At 38.7% G+C, this 10769-nt stretch overlaps 1 protein-coding gene across 2 annotated transcripts in view; it reads right to left on the reverse strand.

The window, feature by feature from the left end:
* prkcz (protein kinase C, zeta) overlaps positions 1–10769 on the reverse strand; it is a 375947-nt gene that overhangs the window by 107009 nt on the left and 258169 nt on the right. The gene's annotated exons all lie outside the window — the stretch shown is intronic.

The following is a 10769-nucleotide window of genomic DNA, read 5'->3' on the forward strand; positions in this document are numbered from 1 at the left end:
AGGTTACTGTCACCTTCTTTGGCACTGGAATGATGGTTGCCACCTGGGGAACTAAAGGGACAATGGAATGATGCAGAGAATATATCTGTGCTGAATATATCTGTCAGTACCTCTGTCAGCTGGGCTGCACAGTCTTTCAGAACCTGACCTGGAATATTATTAGGCTCTGTGTGGGTTGACTCTGGCCAGAGTCTTCCTCACCTCAACTTCAGCCAGAGTGTCTGCTCCTCTGGAGGAAGGTGTGCCTTCCTCACCAGCACTTTGTTCAGCGCATCAATCTGGGAGTAGAAGACTTTCAGCCTCCCAGGGAGTGAAGCATCCTGGTCACTGATGCACAGGGTAGATTTGTAGTCTATAATCCTCTGAATTTCCTGCCACATGCACCTTGTGTCTGTGGTATCACAGAAGAGACTGTAAATTCTCTGAGAATGTTCCCATTTCGTCTTCCTGATGGAGCAGGAAAGCAAAGTTCTTGCATACCTGCACAACATAGTGGGCTGAAAGTCCTACACAGGATAAGCTAACCTATATCATATTGCACAAGTTTTCTAAAAGGAGAAAATATGTAATTTTAATAACTAAACCTGCTTGAAATAGATTGCAATTTAGCCTGTTATAAATTGTAGACCAGTTAGGCTTTCCTCAATTATGAAAAAAAACTTTCACAGTTTATAATAATTAGATGGACAAACAGCAAGTTATACATATTTTCTCAAAGGCGCTTCAAAAGTAATTAGATCGGCCAAACTATAATATTTTCCAAGTGTAGTAAAATCCAGCAACTATAAGTAACTGTTTTGGGTATAAATGTTATGCCAAAGCAGAAAGCTGGGAATATTGCCTTTACTTCGGAATGGTCAAAAAAACATAATATTGGAAGGAAAGAAAAAGATAGGTACCCTGATTTGTTAATACAAAATTGAAACTAGTTCCATAATAGCACATGTAAAATAGAAATACCTAAAATCTATTAGGAAATAAAGTACTGAATAAATACATTTAAAGTTTCAGGAGTTGACTATTACCGCCATTACAACACGCACAACATGCTGGAGGAACTCAGCAGGTCGGGCATTATCCACGGAAACGAACAGTCAATGTTTCGGGCTGAGACCCTTCGTCAGGACTGAAGAGGGAGGGGGCAGGGGTTCTATAAAGAAGGTGTAGGGAGGGTGGGAAGGAGAAGGCTGGTAGGTGCCAGGTGAAAAACCAGTAAGGGGAAAGGTGGGGGAGGGGAAGCAGGGAGGGGGATAAACAGGAAAGGTGAAGAAGGAATGTAAGTTGAAGTGGGTGGCAACCAGGAGATCCTGTCTGTTGTCGCCGACGGAGTGGAGGTGCTCGACGAAGCAGTCCCCTAATCTGGGTCTCACTGACGTAGAGGAGGCCACACCAGAGCACCGGATGCAATAGATTACCCCAACAGAGTCACAGGTGAAGTGTTGCCTCACCTGGAAGGACTGTTTGGGGCCCTGAATGGTGGTAAGAGAGGAGATGTAGGGACAGGTGCTACATGCCAAGGGGCTGGAAACTACCCAGACAGTATATGAGGTGTTGCTCCTCCAACTTGAGTTTGACCCAGACGGTATATGAGGTGTTGCTCCTCCAACCTGAGTTTGCCACCCGGTTGCCACCCACTTCAACTCTGCTTCACATTCCCATTCGGACATGGCCTCCTCTACTGCCATGATGAGGCCAAACTCAGGCCTCAGTAGTCTCCAGCCCCTTGGCATGAACACTGAATTCTCCAACTTCCGGTAATTCCCTCCCCCTCCCTTCCCCATTCCAGTTTAACTCTGCCTCCTCCTCCAGCTGCCCATTACCTTCCTCATGGTTCCGTCTCCTTCTACTACCCATAGTGCTTTCCCTTTACATTCCTTCTTCACCTTTCCTGCCCATCCCCCCCCCCACCCCTTGATCTTTCCCCTTACAGGTCTTTCACCTGGCACCTACCAGCCTTCTCCTTCCCACCCTCCACCCACCTTCTTTATAGGGCCCCTGCCCCCCCCCCTTCAGTCCTGACAAAGGGTCTTGGCCCGAAACATTGACTTGTTTCCACCGATGCTGCCCGGCCTCCTGAGTTCTTCCATCGTGTTGTGTGTATTACTTTGACCCCAGCATCTGCAGAGTATTTTGTGTGTATGACTACCATTACTTGTTCCACAAAACGAAAACAATGAAAATTGTGTTTTACCTGCTACGAGTCAGGCATAGTGGATTCTTCCCTTCCTCACAGAAATAATTTGTTTAGTTCTACACAGAGGCTTGCTGATCTTTCACTTTGCAGTCATGAAAGGCTCATAGCTGGTTTTGCCTGCTGTCTTCCTAATGAATGGGCTGGATTTTGAATGTTTTATTTTGTATTTTGTTTTTATCTTTTTTTACAATCTTATCCAAATAACTTAATTTCTTTCTAACAGAATACCAGGTTACATGGATGCATTATACATTAACATAACTTCTCCCAAACATGGATATAACTGAGAGACTGTTTTTATCTCTGTTACAAGGGGCTGGAGAAGCTTCCCCATCTCCAAAGTTAAACTGTGTAAAAAAACCTGAACTTTGAAATGTGGTTCTTTAAGGGAGTGGGCAGAGAGGAATGAGGAAATACAAAATTAAATAATCTCTGACATCAGGACCTGACCAGTGCTTAGCCAACAGCATAATCTGTAGTTTAACAGGGGAACAGAATGGAGAAGAGACTAGGTTTAAGGATCTTTAATCAAGGTCAAATACAACACATAATTACACAGAGTATGATTTTAAGAACAGACCACACTTCACAAGATAAATGGAAGCCCAAAAAGTTCTTTAAATGTTTCAATGTAAATAGATATGTTGAGGAAAACAAGTAGACGTATCTGCACCACTGGCTCTGAGTTTTCTTTAGTCTAACCATAAAAAATGTCATTTGATCAGCTTTTTTTTAAAGAAACTATATCTTGAAAATGACATTTATTGAAAGAGAGGAGGAAAGTTATTTTCCCGATATTTGATATTCAGGCTCCAAACTCGTCCATCCCTCTGCAAACAGATGCCATCTCACAAGCTTCCCACAAACCAGCCAAACTGGCTTTTATTCAAACTATTTTCTTTAACCAGATTGATAGGTTACATTGTGTTCAAACTTATTCTCAGGATTATCAAAATGCTGTGATTTTCCTTATTTAATTATAGTGTGACTCAAAAATACTCTAACAAAAGGAGAATATATTATTCGTGAAATTAGATCAATCTAATTACTTGAACACAGAACGTGTCTAATTTATGTTTACCTTTCCAACAGCCATCCAACCATGTGGGCACTGCGTGGACTGTAGGCTGCAGTCAGACTGGAGCCTGTGGTCTTCATGACACCCGCACAGTTGACTGGCTGCACCCAAGATAAATAAATACTACAACATTTACAGTATTATATCTAAATAAATATAGGAAATGGTTTATTTCTCTTTTAAAATGTTTCAGAGAATTTAGAATTAAAGGGAAAGGTAGTTAACTACTCTGATATTCAAAATGAAATATGCTTCAACCATTCTTCCCTGTGCTAAACCCCTAACTGCTTTGTTACATCTGAACTTTGTACCTCAGTTTCATGTGACACCCTGGTTTTTGACTGCCACACCAACAATCCAACATGGTATTCTCTGATACCATGACCTCGGTGTATTTTGTACCCTGGAGCATGATCAACAATATCCTCCTCAACTGCCTATTCTTCCTCTGTTCAGTTCAGTGGAATTGCCTCTACTGCTCCTTCAGCCAGAGTATGTACAGTAATGTCACTACTTTACACTCTCTCAGGATCTATTTGTGGTCTCAATCTTCTTCGTCATCTATATGCTGGCTTTTAGAAAGTGTCTACACCATGGAATCAACTTCCACATGACTCTGACAAGTACCAAACCCCTTTCACTGCCTCATTTTCTTCCAAACTTAATGATGGATTCGCACAACTCAGGAACTGGTCATTTGGCTCACTGAATGCATGTTAACTATCAAGCACCCACTTACACTAATCTCATTTTCATTCTCCCCATATTTTCATCTACTTGGCTCAGATTCTATTACTCACCTAAACACTGTAAAACACTGTAAAAAATTTTAAAGTGACCAGTTAACTTACTAACTTGCATGTCTTTGGGATGTGGGAAGAAACCCACAATGATAAAGAGAACGTGAAAACACCAAACAGACAGCACAAGAACTCAGGATTGAACAGCATTTCTACTGGCTGCACCTCTGTGTCACTCCAACCGATTGCTGACATCTGGTTATAGAAGAGTGGCATATTCCTGCAGTTAAGTATTGGGAAAATTGAAGATTACATCTTTCGTTCATGTTACAAAACTCAAATACTCATCACTGATTCTGTGCTCTTTCTTGGTTACTATCTCTGGCTGAACCAAATCTCAAAATGGCCACTCTGGACTGAAACAACTGATTGACAATATCAAAGAAGTAATATTACTGTGTAATATCCTGGTTACATCAATCTACACCAAGACCATAGCACTCCGGACCCTTCTCATCCATTCTGAGAACAAAGTTCACAGTCTCCTGCCAATTCAAAGATATTTATTTTAGGACAAGCAGGTGTCCTAAATTAACATGACTGTCGCCCTAAAGCCATTTTCTGGGAGATACAATAAGGCCAATTCATGATGGCTCTATCCCCACGTTCCACTCTCCATTTTGGAATGCAAGGGATATCTGATTTCTGATTGACTTTTGTCAATAACTCAATAAGTCATTCCTCACTACCTGAAAGAGTGGTGAACTCAGAGACCCTCATTGCATTTAAAATGTACCTGGATGAACACTCAAGGCATGTAGAGCTTACAGATTGAGAGCTGGGAAATGGAATTCATCCATCCTACTTGTTTTTGCCCAGACCTTTCCCACTGTAAAGTTTAATGATTTTAAGAAATAAGAGTAAGATGAGATCCAACAGTCATTTGAATCTGCTCTGCCATTTGTCACAAGTCATGGCTCATCACCTACCTCAGTGTCATTTGCTGGCATCATCCCCGTATCTCTTGATTCCCTTCAAGCCAAGAAACTTTTAATCTCTGTTTCAAATGAACACTACAATTTGGTTTCTACAGTCATTCATGGTAGAGAATTTCAAAGATTCACCACCGTCTTCATGAGGGTATTTTTCCTTATTTCAGTCCTAAAAGGCCTACTCCTTTTCTCCAACTGTCTACCCTGGACTTAGATTACTCTGTCATGGAAACACTTAGCCTGTTAAGCCCTTCAAGAAGTTTGTGCTTCAGTGAGATTTCCTTTCATGTTCCTTAGCCCTAAACAAGAAGTCCCTGTCAATTTGATTTTGCTCTCACCACCCTAGAACCAGTCTAGTGAAAATTTAGAAAAATCTATCGCACCATTTTTGAGGTAGTATTTATTGAAGTTTCACTCATGTGATGCTTTCAATTTCTCGTATATGAAATTTGTCCAATGGCATGTCATTATTGTATCTAAAAACATCTGTACTTATAAAATGTTTTTGCAGTGTCAGCTCAGTCTTAAATATCTCAGTTTACTTCATTCATTTAATATCTGTCCAATCCTCCTTCAAGCTTTTAATTTTTTTTCATAGCTCTGATTCTTTGTTTAAACATGTAAAATAGTGTAAGAAAATTAGCACCCCCTGGAATTGTAATTGTAATTGACCATACAGCAATGTGTGTGTAATTACTGTTGTTACTTATCCAGCTTTAGTTGGAACCTCTGTTGGATTTGCTTGAACCTTGATCCTAAAATAGTTGAGGAATACGGGAGGGCTGGATACAGTTCATTAAAATAACTTAAATGACACAGTTTTTTTTTATAAAAATGGATACTCTTCCATTTGTATTACAAAATTCAATTTTTTGCTTTCAGAAAAAATGGCAACTTATTCAGGGTCGACCATGGATGTTGCATCTCAGCTGTCTACATGAAATGCAAGACAGTACATAAGCCAAGGCAGTATAATATGGAGAGAAAGCTGTTGTCATGTAGCAGGCTCCTCCCCTCCAAGCAGCTAATGAATCTAAAAATTACGACAGAGACTAATACAACCTGGCACCAATGACTTTGCAGGAGTTGCCAGTCACTGTTGAACTCAACATAGGATTGCCTTAGGGGACTCTAGCTCTGGATTTTTCCTCAGGGTTTACTCCCGAAGCCTTCCCCATGAGTTAGAATAGCTGCAAGGCAGCAGAGGTTTGAGATCCAGAATTTTCCTTCTCCTGGATGAGCTGCCAACCACAGCTGACGAGCCCCATCTGCCCGAGACAATATAATTATATCTATATTATATATAATAAAATTAGATATAATTATATGACCACCATCTTTTCCAAATGGAGCCTTTTTAAGTTGACAAAATGATGTTCATGAGATTTGATGTTCCATAGGGCTATTAACTTATAACAGTTTTGTGTTTAGATTTGTTTATTTTAAAGAAACAAAGGTCAATGGTGGGATGGATGGGGAGATAAGTTGTAGTCTTCAACAATGTGCACCTATCACAACATCATGCTTGCCAGATTGAAATCAACACCATACCTTTGGATTTTGAGCTCTAATGAACTCCAAGCTGATGCATTGCTAAACCCCTTGAAGGTGTCATGTCACATGCTGTTTTGAGTTTGACACCACATGAGGCTCATTGTCAAATCTGAAACAGATTTGAAACTTGTCAAAGATTGATTTCAGTGTTTAGAGTTGCTTCCACCTGCACATCGAGAATGGGCTTAGCTCCATGTAAAGCACATACACTTAATATTTGCCCAGACTACAGAGTTATAATCAGAGTTAGTCAGTGACTAGAATTGATGCAGTAGCTACTGTTCTCAGAAGTACTGTACTATTGTTAGCACAACTGGGATACCTAACATTAAATCAAATATCTTAAATTAAAATCTGCTGGTAATAACTCTGAAGAGGATGTATTTTTCTTCGTTCTACCTTACTACTTTGACAGTTGTTGAAAAAAGCTATGAGATCATCCTTTCTCATTTTTGCTGCCAAACATTCATTGCAGCTAAGGCAACAATCCTAGTGAGATACACAAAAAGGATCCAAAAGCGAGAAATAAATTCTATGCATAAATATTGAAAGAACTTTGTATGGCCCTTCTATTTCTTAAAAATTGCTGCAGTATGTTAAATGTTCTGCTGTTGAGCTTTTTGATAGCTGTGAAATATAGCCTCAAGTAGGCCAACAAAACAGGATACGGTCTCATTAAAGCTGGTGATGAGGTAGATTCCCAGAAATTCTTGGTAGTCAGATTAATGTCCAGCTGAACTGTAATTGAAAACAGCTGTTTCTGAACATTTTCCTTGCTGTTTGTTTTATCACTGAATGTCCCCTTTGACATTAATGCAATGGTGAGCATCCTACATAAAATAGATCCAGAATTTTTTATGATAAAAATTGATCATTTACATTGTGATAATGAAATTTCTTGCATCAGTCATATATGTCAGGTTTATGTGTGCCAATGACTTCTTTGAGGAACCAGCCAATTTTATTCTTCCTCACTGGATAAATTTAATGCAGTAAATCACATAAGTAGGTGTTGACAGTGAAATCAAGAGGAAGATTGAAATTAGTGGAGAAAAGCATGTGAGGGAGATGCAGAGAAACAGAGAGGGAAGCAATTTGACAAACTGATGGAGAAGGAAGGAAAGAAAGACATAAGAATGGAGATAGCAAGAAAGAAGGCACATGGATGAAAGGAGTAAAGAGGGTGGCAAAAGGTTAGGTGGTGACGGCAAGAGATCAGTAGGGTCAGCAAGGAAATAAGGAAAGGTGAATGAGAAAAGGAATGACGGGGAGAAGATGGGGAAATTGGATGGTAAAGGAAAGCAGGGGTAGGGGAGAAAGATAGCAAGAGAGGGGGAAATAATGATTGAATATTATCACGAAATAGACCTCCGTGAAAAATAATCAGCCACAAATAATTCCTAAGGTAACCAAGGAATCTATGGAAAACGTATCAAATATGTTACAGAATTGCACATCTGCTCAGTTGCTTCCTGCTAAAATTATATAAATTAATTTAAGAAAGCAAAACTTGAGCTATGATATCTTCTTTAAAAGCTTAAATCCCTTCAGTCTACACTTCTAATTACCAGTTTGACCAAGATCAGCACCTCAGCTTTCAATAATGCTTTTTCTTCCTACTTCCTTTAAATGACAACTTTCACTGAAATTCTGCTGTAGTTATTCAGTAACTATCCATGTTTGCCAGAGTAACAACAGCTTGCTTGAAACACTTATGGGCTTCAAGATTGAATTCTATTTGGCTTCCAATTGACATCATGTATTATGCATCAATAAATGGAAGTTCATGAGATTTACAAAGGGAAATTTGTTAATACGTTAATATTTTAATGTTAACTGCACCCATTGACATACATGATAATCATGTAACTCATCCACCACTGTGGTTCCAACTAACAGTCATATAAAATCACTCCAGATTGCACCTGAGGGCTTCCTATGGGTTCTAAGCTTCATTGTTGGAACAAGAGTTTTAACTAAGAGTTCTTAATCATCTTTGACTACTGATTAAGATAAGATCAGAGAAGATAAAACTTTATTTATCCTGAAGGAAATTATTGTTGCAAGGTTGTTCAGTCAGAAATATATACTTTAAAATACAAAATACAAAATGTAAGCATTACAACAAATGTTTTAACCAAAGCATCTTTGAGTCCTAAATATTGTGGATCTCGATAATGCTGCTATCCAACTATCAATCCACTAGAACAGTCTCCTCACTCTCTGAAAACAACTCCACAACCACAGCCAATACTCACAGCACTTGGAGGAGGGGTGATCAAACCAAATATAATTATTTAGGTTCTTCACTCACCTTCCTTGTCCCATCTCACCCAAAAACATCTATTGCACGAGCTTAGTGGTGAATGTGACCAAATAAGTTAGTAATGAACTATGTGGTCATCAGTCCTGGTGATGAAGGAAACTGGGGAAGGACCAGCAGTGCTATGACCAGAGGTTTATAATGCTAGGAGGTTCTAAAGACTGAGACGAGATCACTGAGGTATTTGAATATGGTGAGGGTTTTACGTAATATGATTAAGGATAATTAAGGTAGAGGATGTTCCAGTGGATCATTTCATAATATATTAACATAATACACGGTGTGATTAAAACAACATTAAGTTAGTGAGAACTTTTTTTGAATTGCTGAACACCTTTGCGCAATAACCTTGTTGAACACATGTGTTATACCTTCATGAAGCAGCAGACTGGAATGGATAATATGATATACCTGAATCATCGTCAAGTAGCCAGAGAGGTTATTACTTATGTACAGCATAAAGACACTGCAGGATCACAGTTAGGGTATCAGGAAAAGCAAGATAAAATGCTGCTGCCATCCAGTGGTGAGTAAAGAACATTTTGTCAGCTCATTTGACAGGAAAAGAACATTGAAGGAGCTGCCAATTTCCACTTTAGCAAATGTGTACAATGTATGTTGCTCTGGCAGGAAGTTACAAGCAATTTCAAGTTAATAATATTGTTTTTCATTTATTTTAGCATAAAGCAGTGATCATTCATTTAGTAGTATTTTATTTTGCCTTTTCAGACTCTCTCTGGCCTCTATATATTACTCAAAAGTCAAGAGAATAGTGATGTGATCTACTCCAAGGCTTCTGCCAATGCTGCTCTTTAAGCAGACATCAGGATGCCTGGGAAAGCAGTCTGTTGTGACACTCACAACGTGCAGCAGTCGGTATCTGCATGGAGTCTTTTTCTTCCCCCACTATAGTCATAAACATTTCTAAATTTAAGAATATTCAATGGAAAGTTGTAAGCACAATTCCAGACTATTCAAATTTCAGTTCGCCAAATTTTTGTATTTCTTAGAACAGTTCCTACGGTTTGTCAATGTCAATTTATACTTATAGAGTGAAAGTCTTCCGTCCAATTCTCCATAACAGAATTATGTAGATATTCTTCTAGTACTGAGCTTTCACTTATTTTTATGTGCATAGCAACACATAGACACAGATAAGGACATCTGCATTGGTGTGAAACAGTTGGTAGTCACTTATAGGTGAAGCACTAGGTTTAATATTTGGCTGATATTCTCAGTTTTTTAAAAGGAAGGAATTAAACCCAAGTGGATATTGCATAAATCCTCACAGCTTACCTTAAAAATATTTCTTGTCTTTTAATGTTGATATTTGATGCACTCAAGCAGTTTTGATTCCCCTTAATGAAATGCTATATCTGGAAAATTAAAGGTGATCCTATAAAGACATGCTAAAGATAAGAAAATGACTGCTGTGGATTTTCTTTTTTTGTTCTTGAAAAGGGAAAATGTAATCAGGAATACAAGAAGCATATTATAAATGAAGCATTGCAAAATAATTCTTTTGTATGAAATAATTGTGAATGTGAGAAGCAGGTTACTAGCATGTGGGACAGTGGAACAAGAAATAAATTTTTTAAGAAGAAATTAGAAGGAAACAGAGCATGATCATAGCATTGTTTAGGACAAGTAATCCAGAGATCTAGATAATAATCCAGAAATCTAAGTTCAAAACCATCATGACAGCTGTAAAATTTATTTTGTAATAAAGCCTATCTGGATCACTAGTGTCCTCCAGTGGAGAAAATCTAGCATTCCTGTCTGGAGTACTCTGTATGGAACAGTAGTCATCTCTGAATGGCTTAGTTTGAGGGTATTTAGAGATGGGAATGAATTCTGGCCAATGATCATAAAAAGTACATAAATAAAT

This window comes from Hypanus sabinus, chromosome 27 (assembly GCF_030144855.1).
Source record: "Hypanus sabinus isolate sHypSab1 chromosome 27, sHypSab1.hap1, whole genome shotgun sequence".
NCBI classification, from domain to species: Eukaryota; Metazoa; Chordata; class Chondrichthyes; order Myliobatiformes; family Dasyatidae; genus Hypanus; species Hypanus sabinus.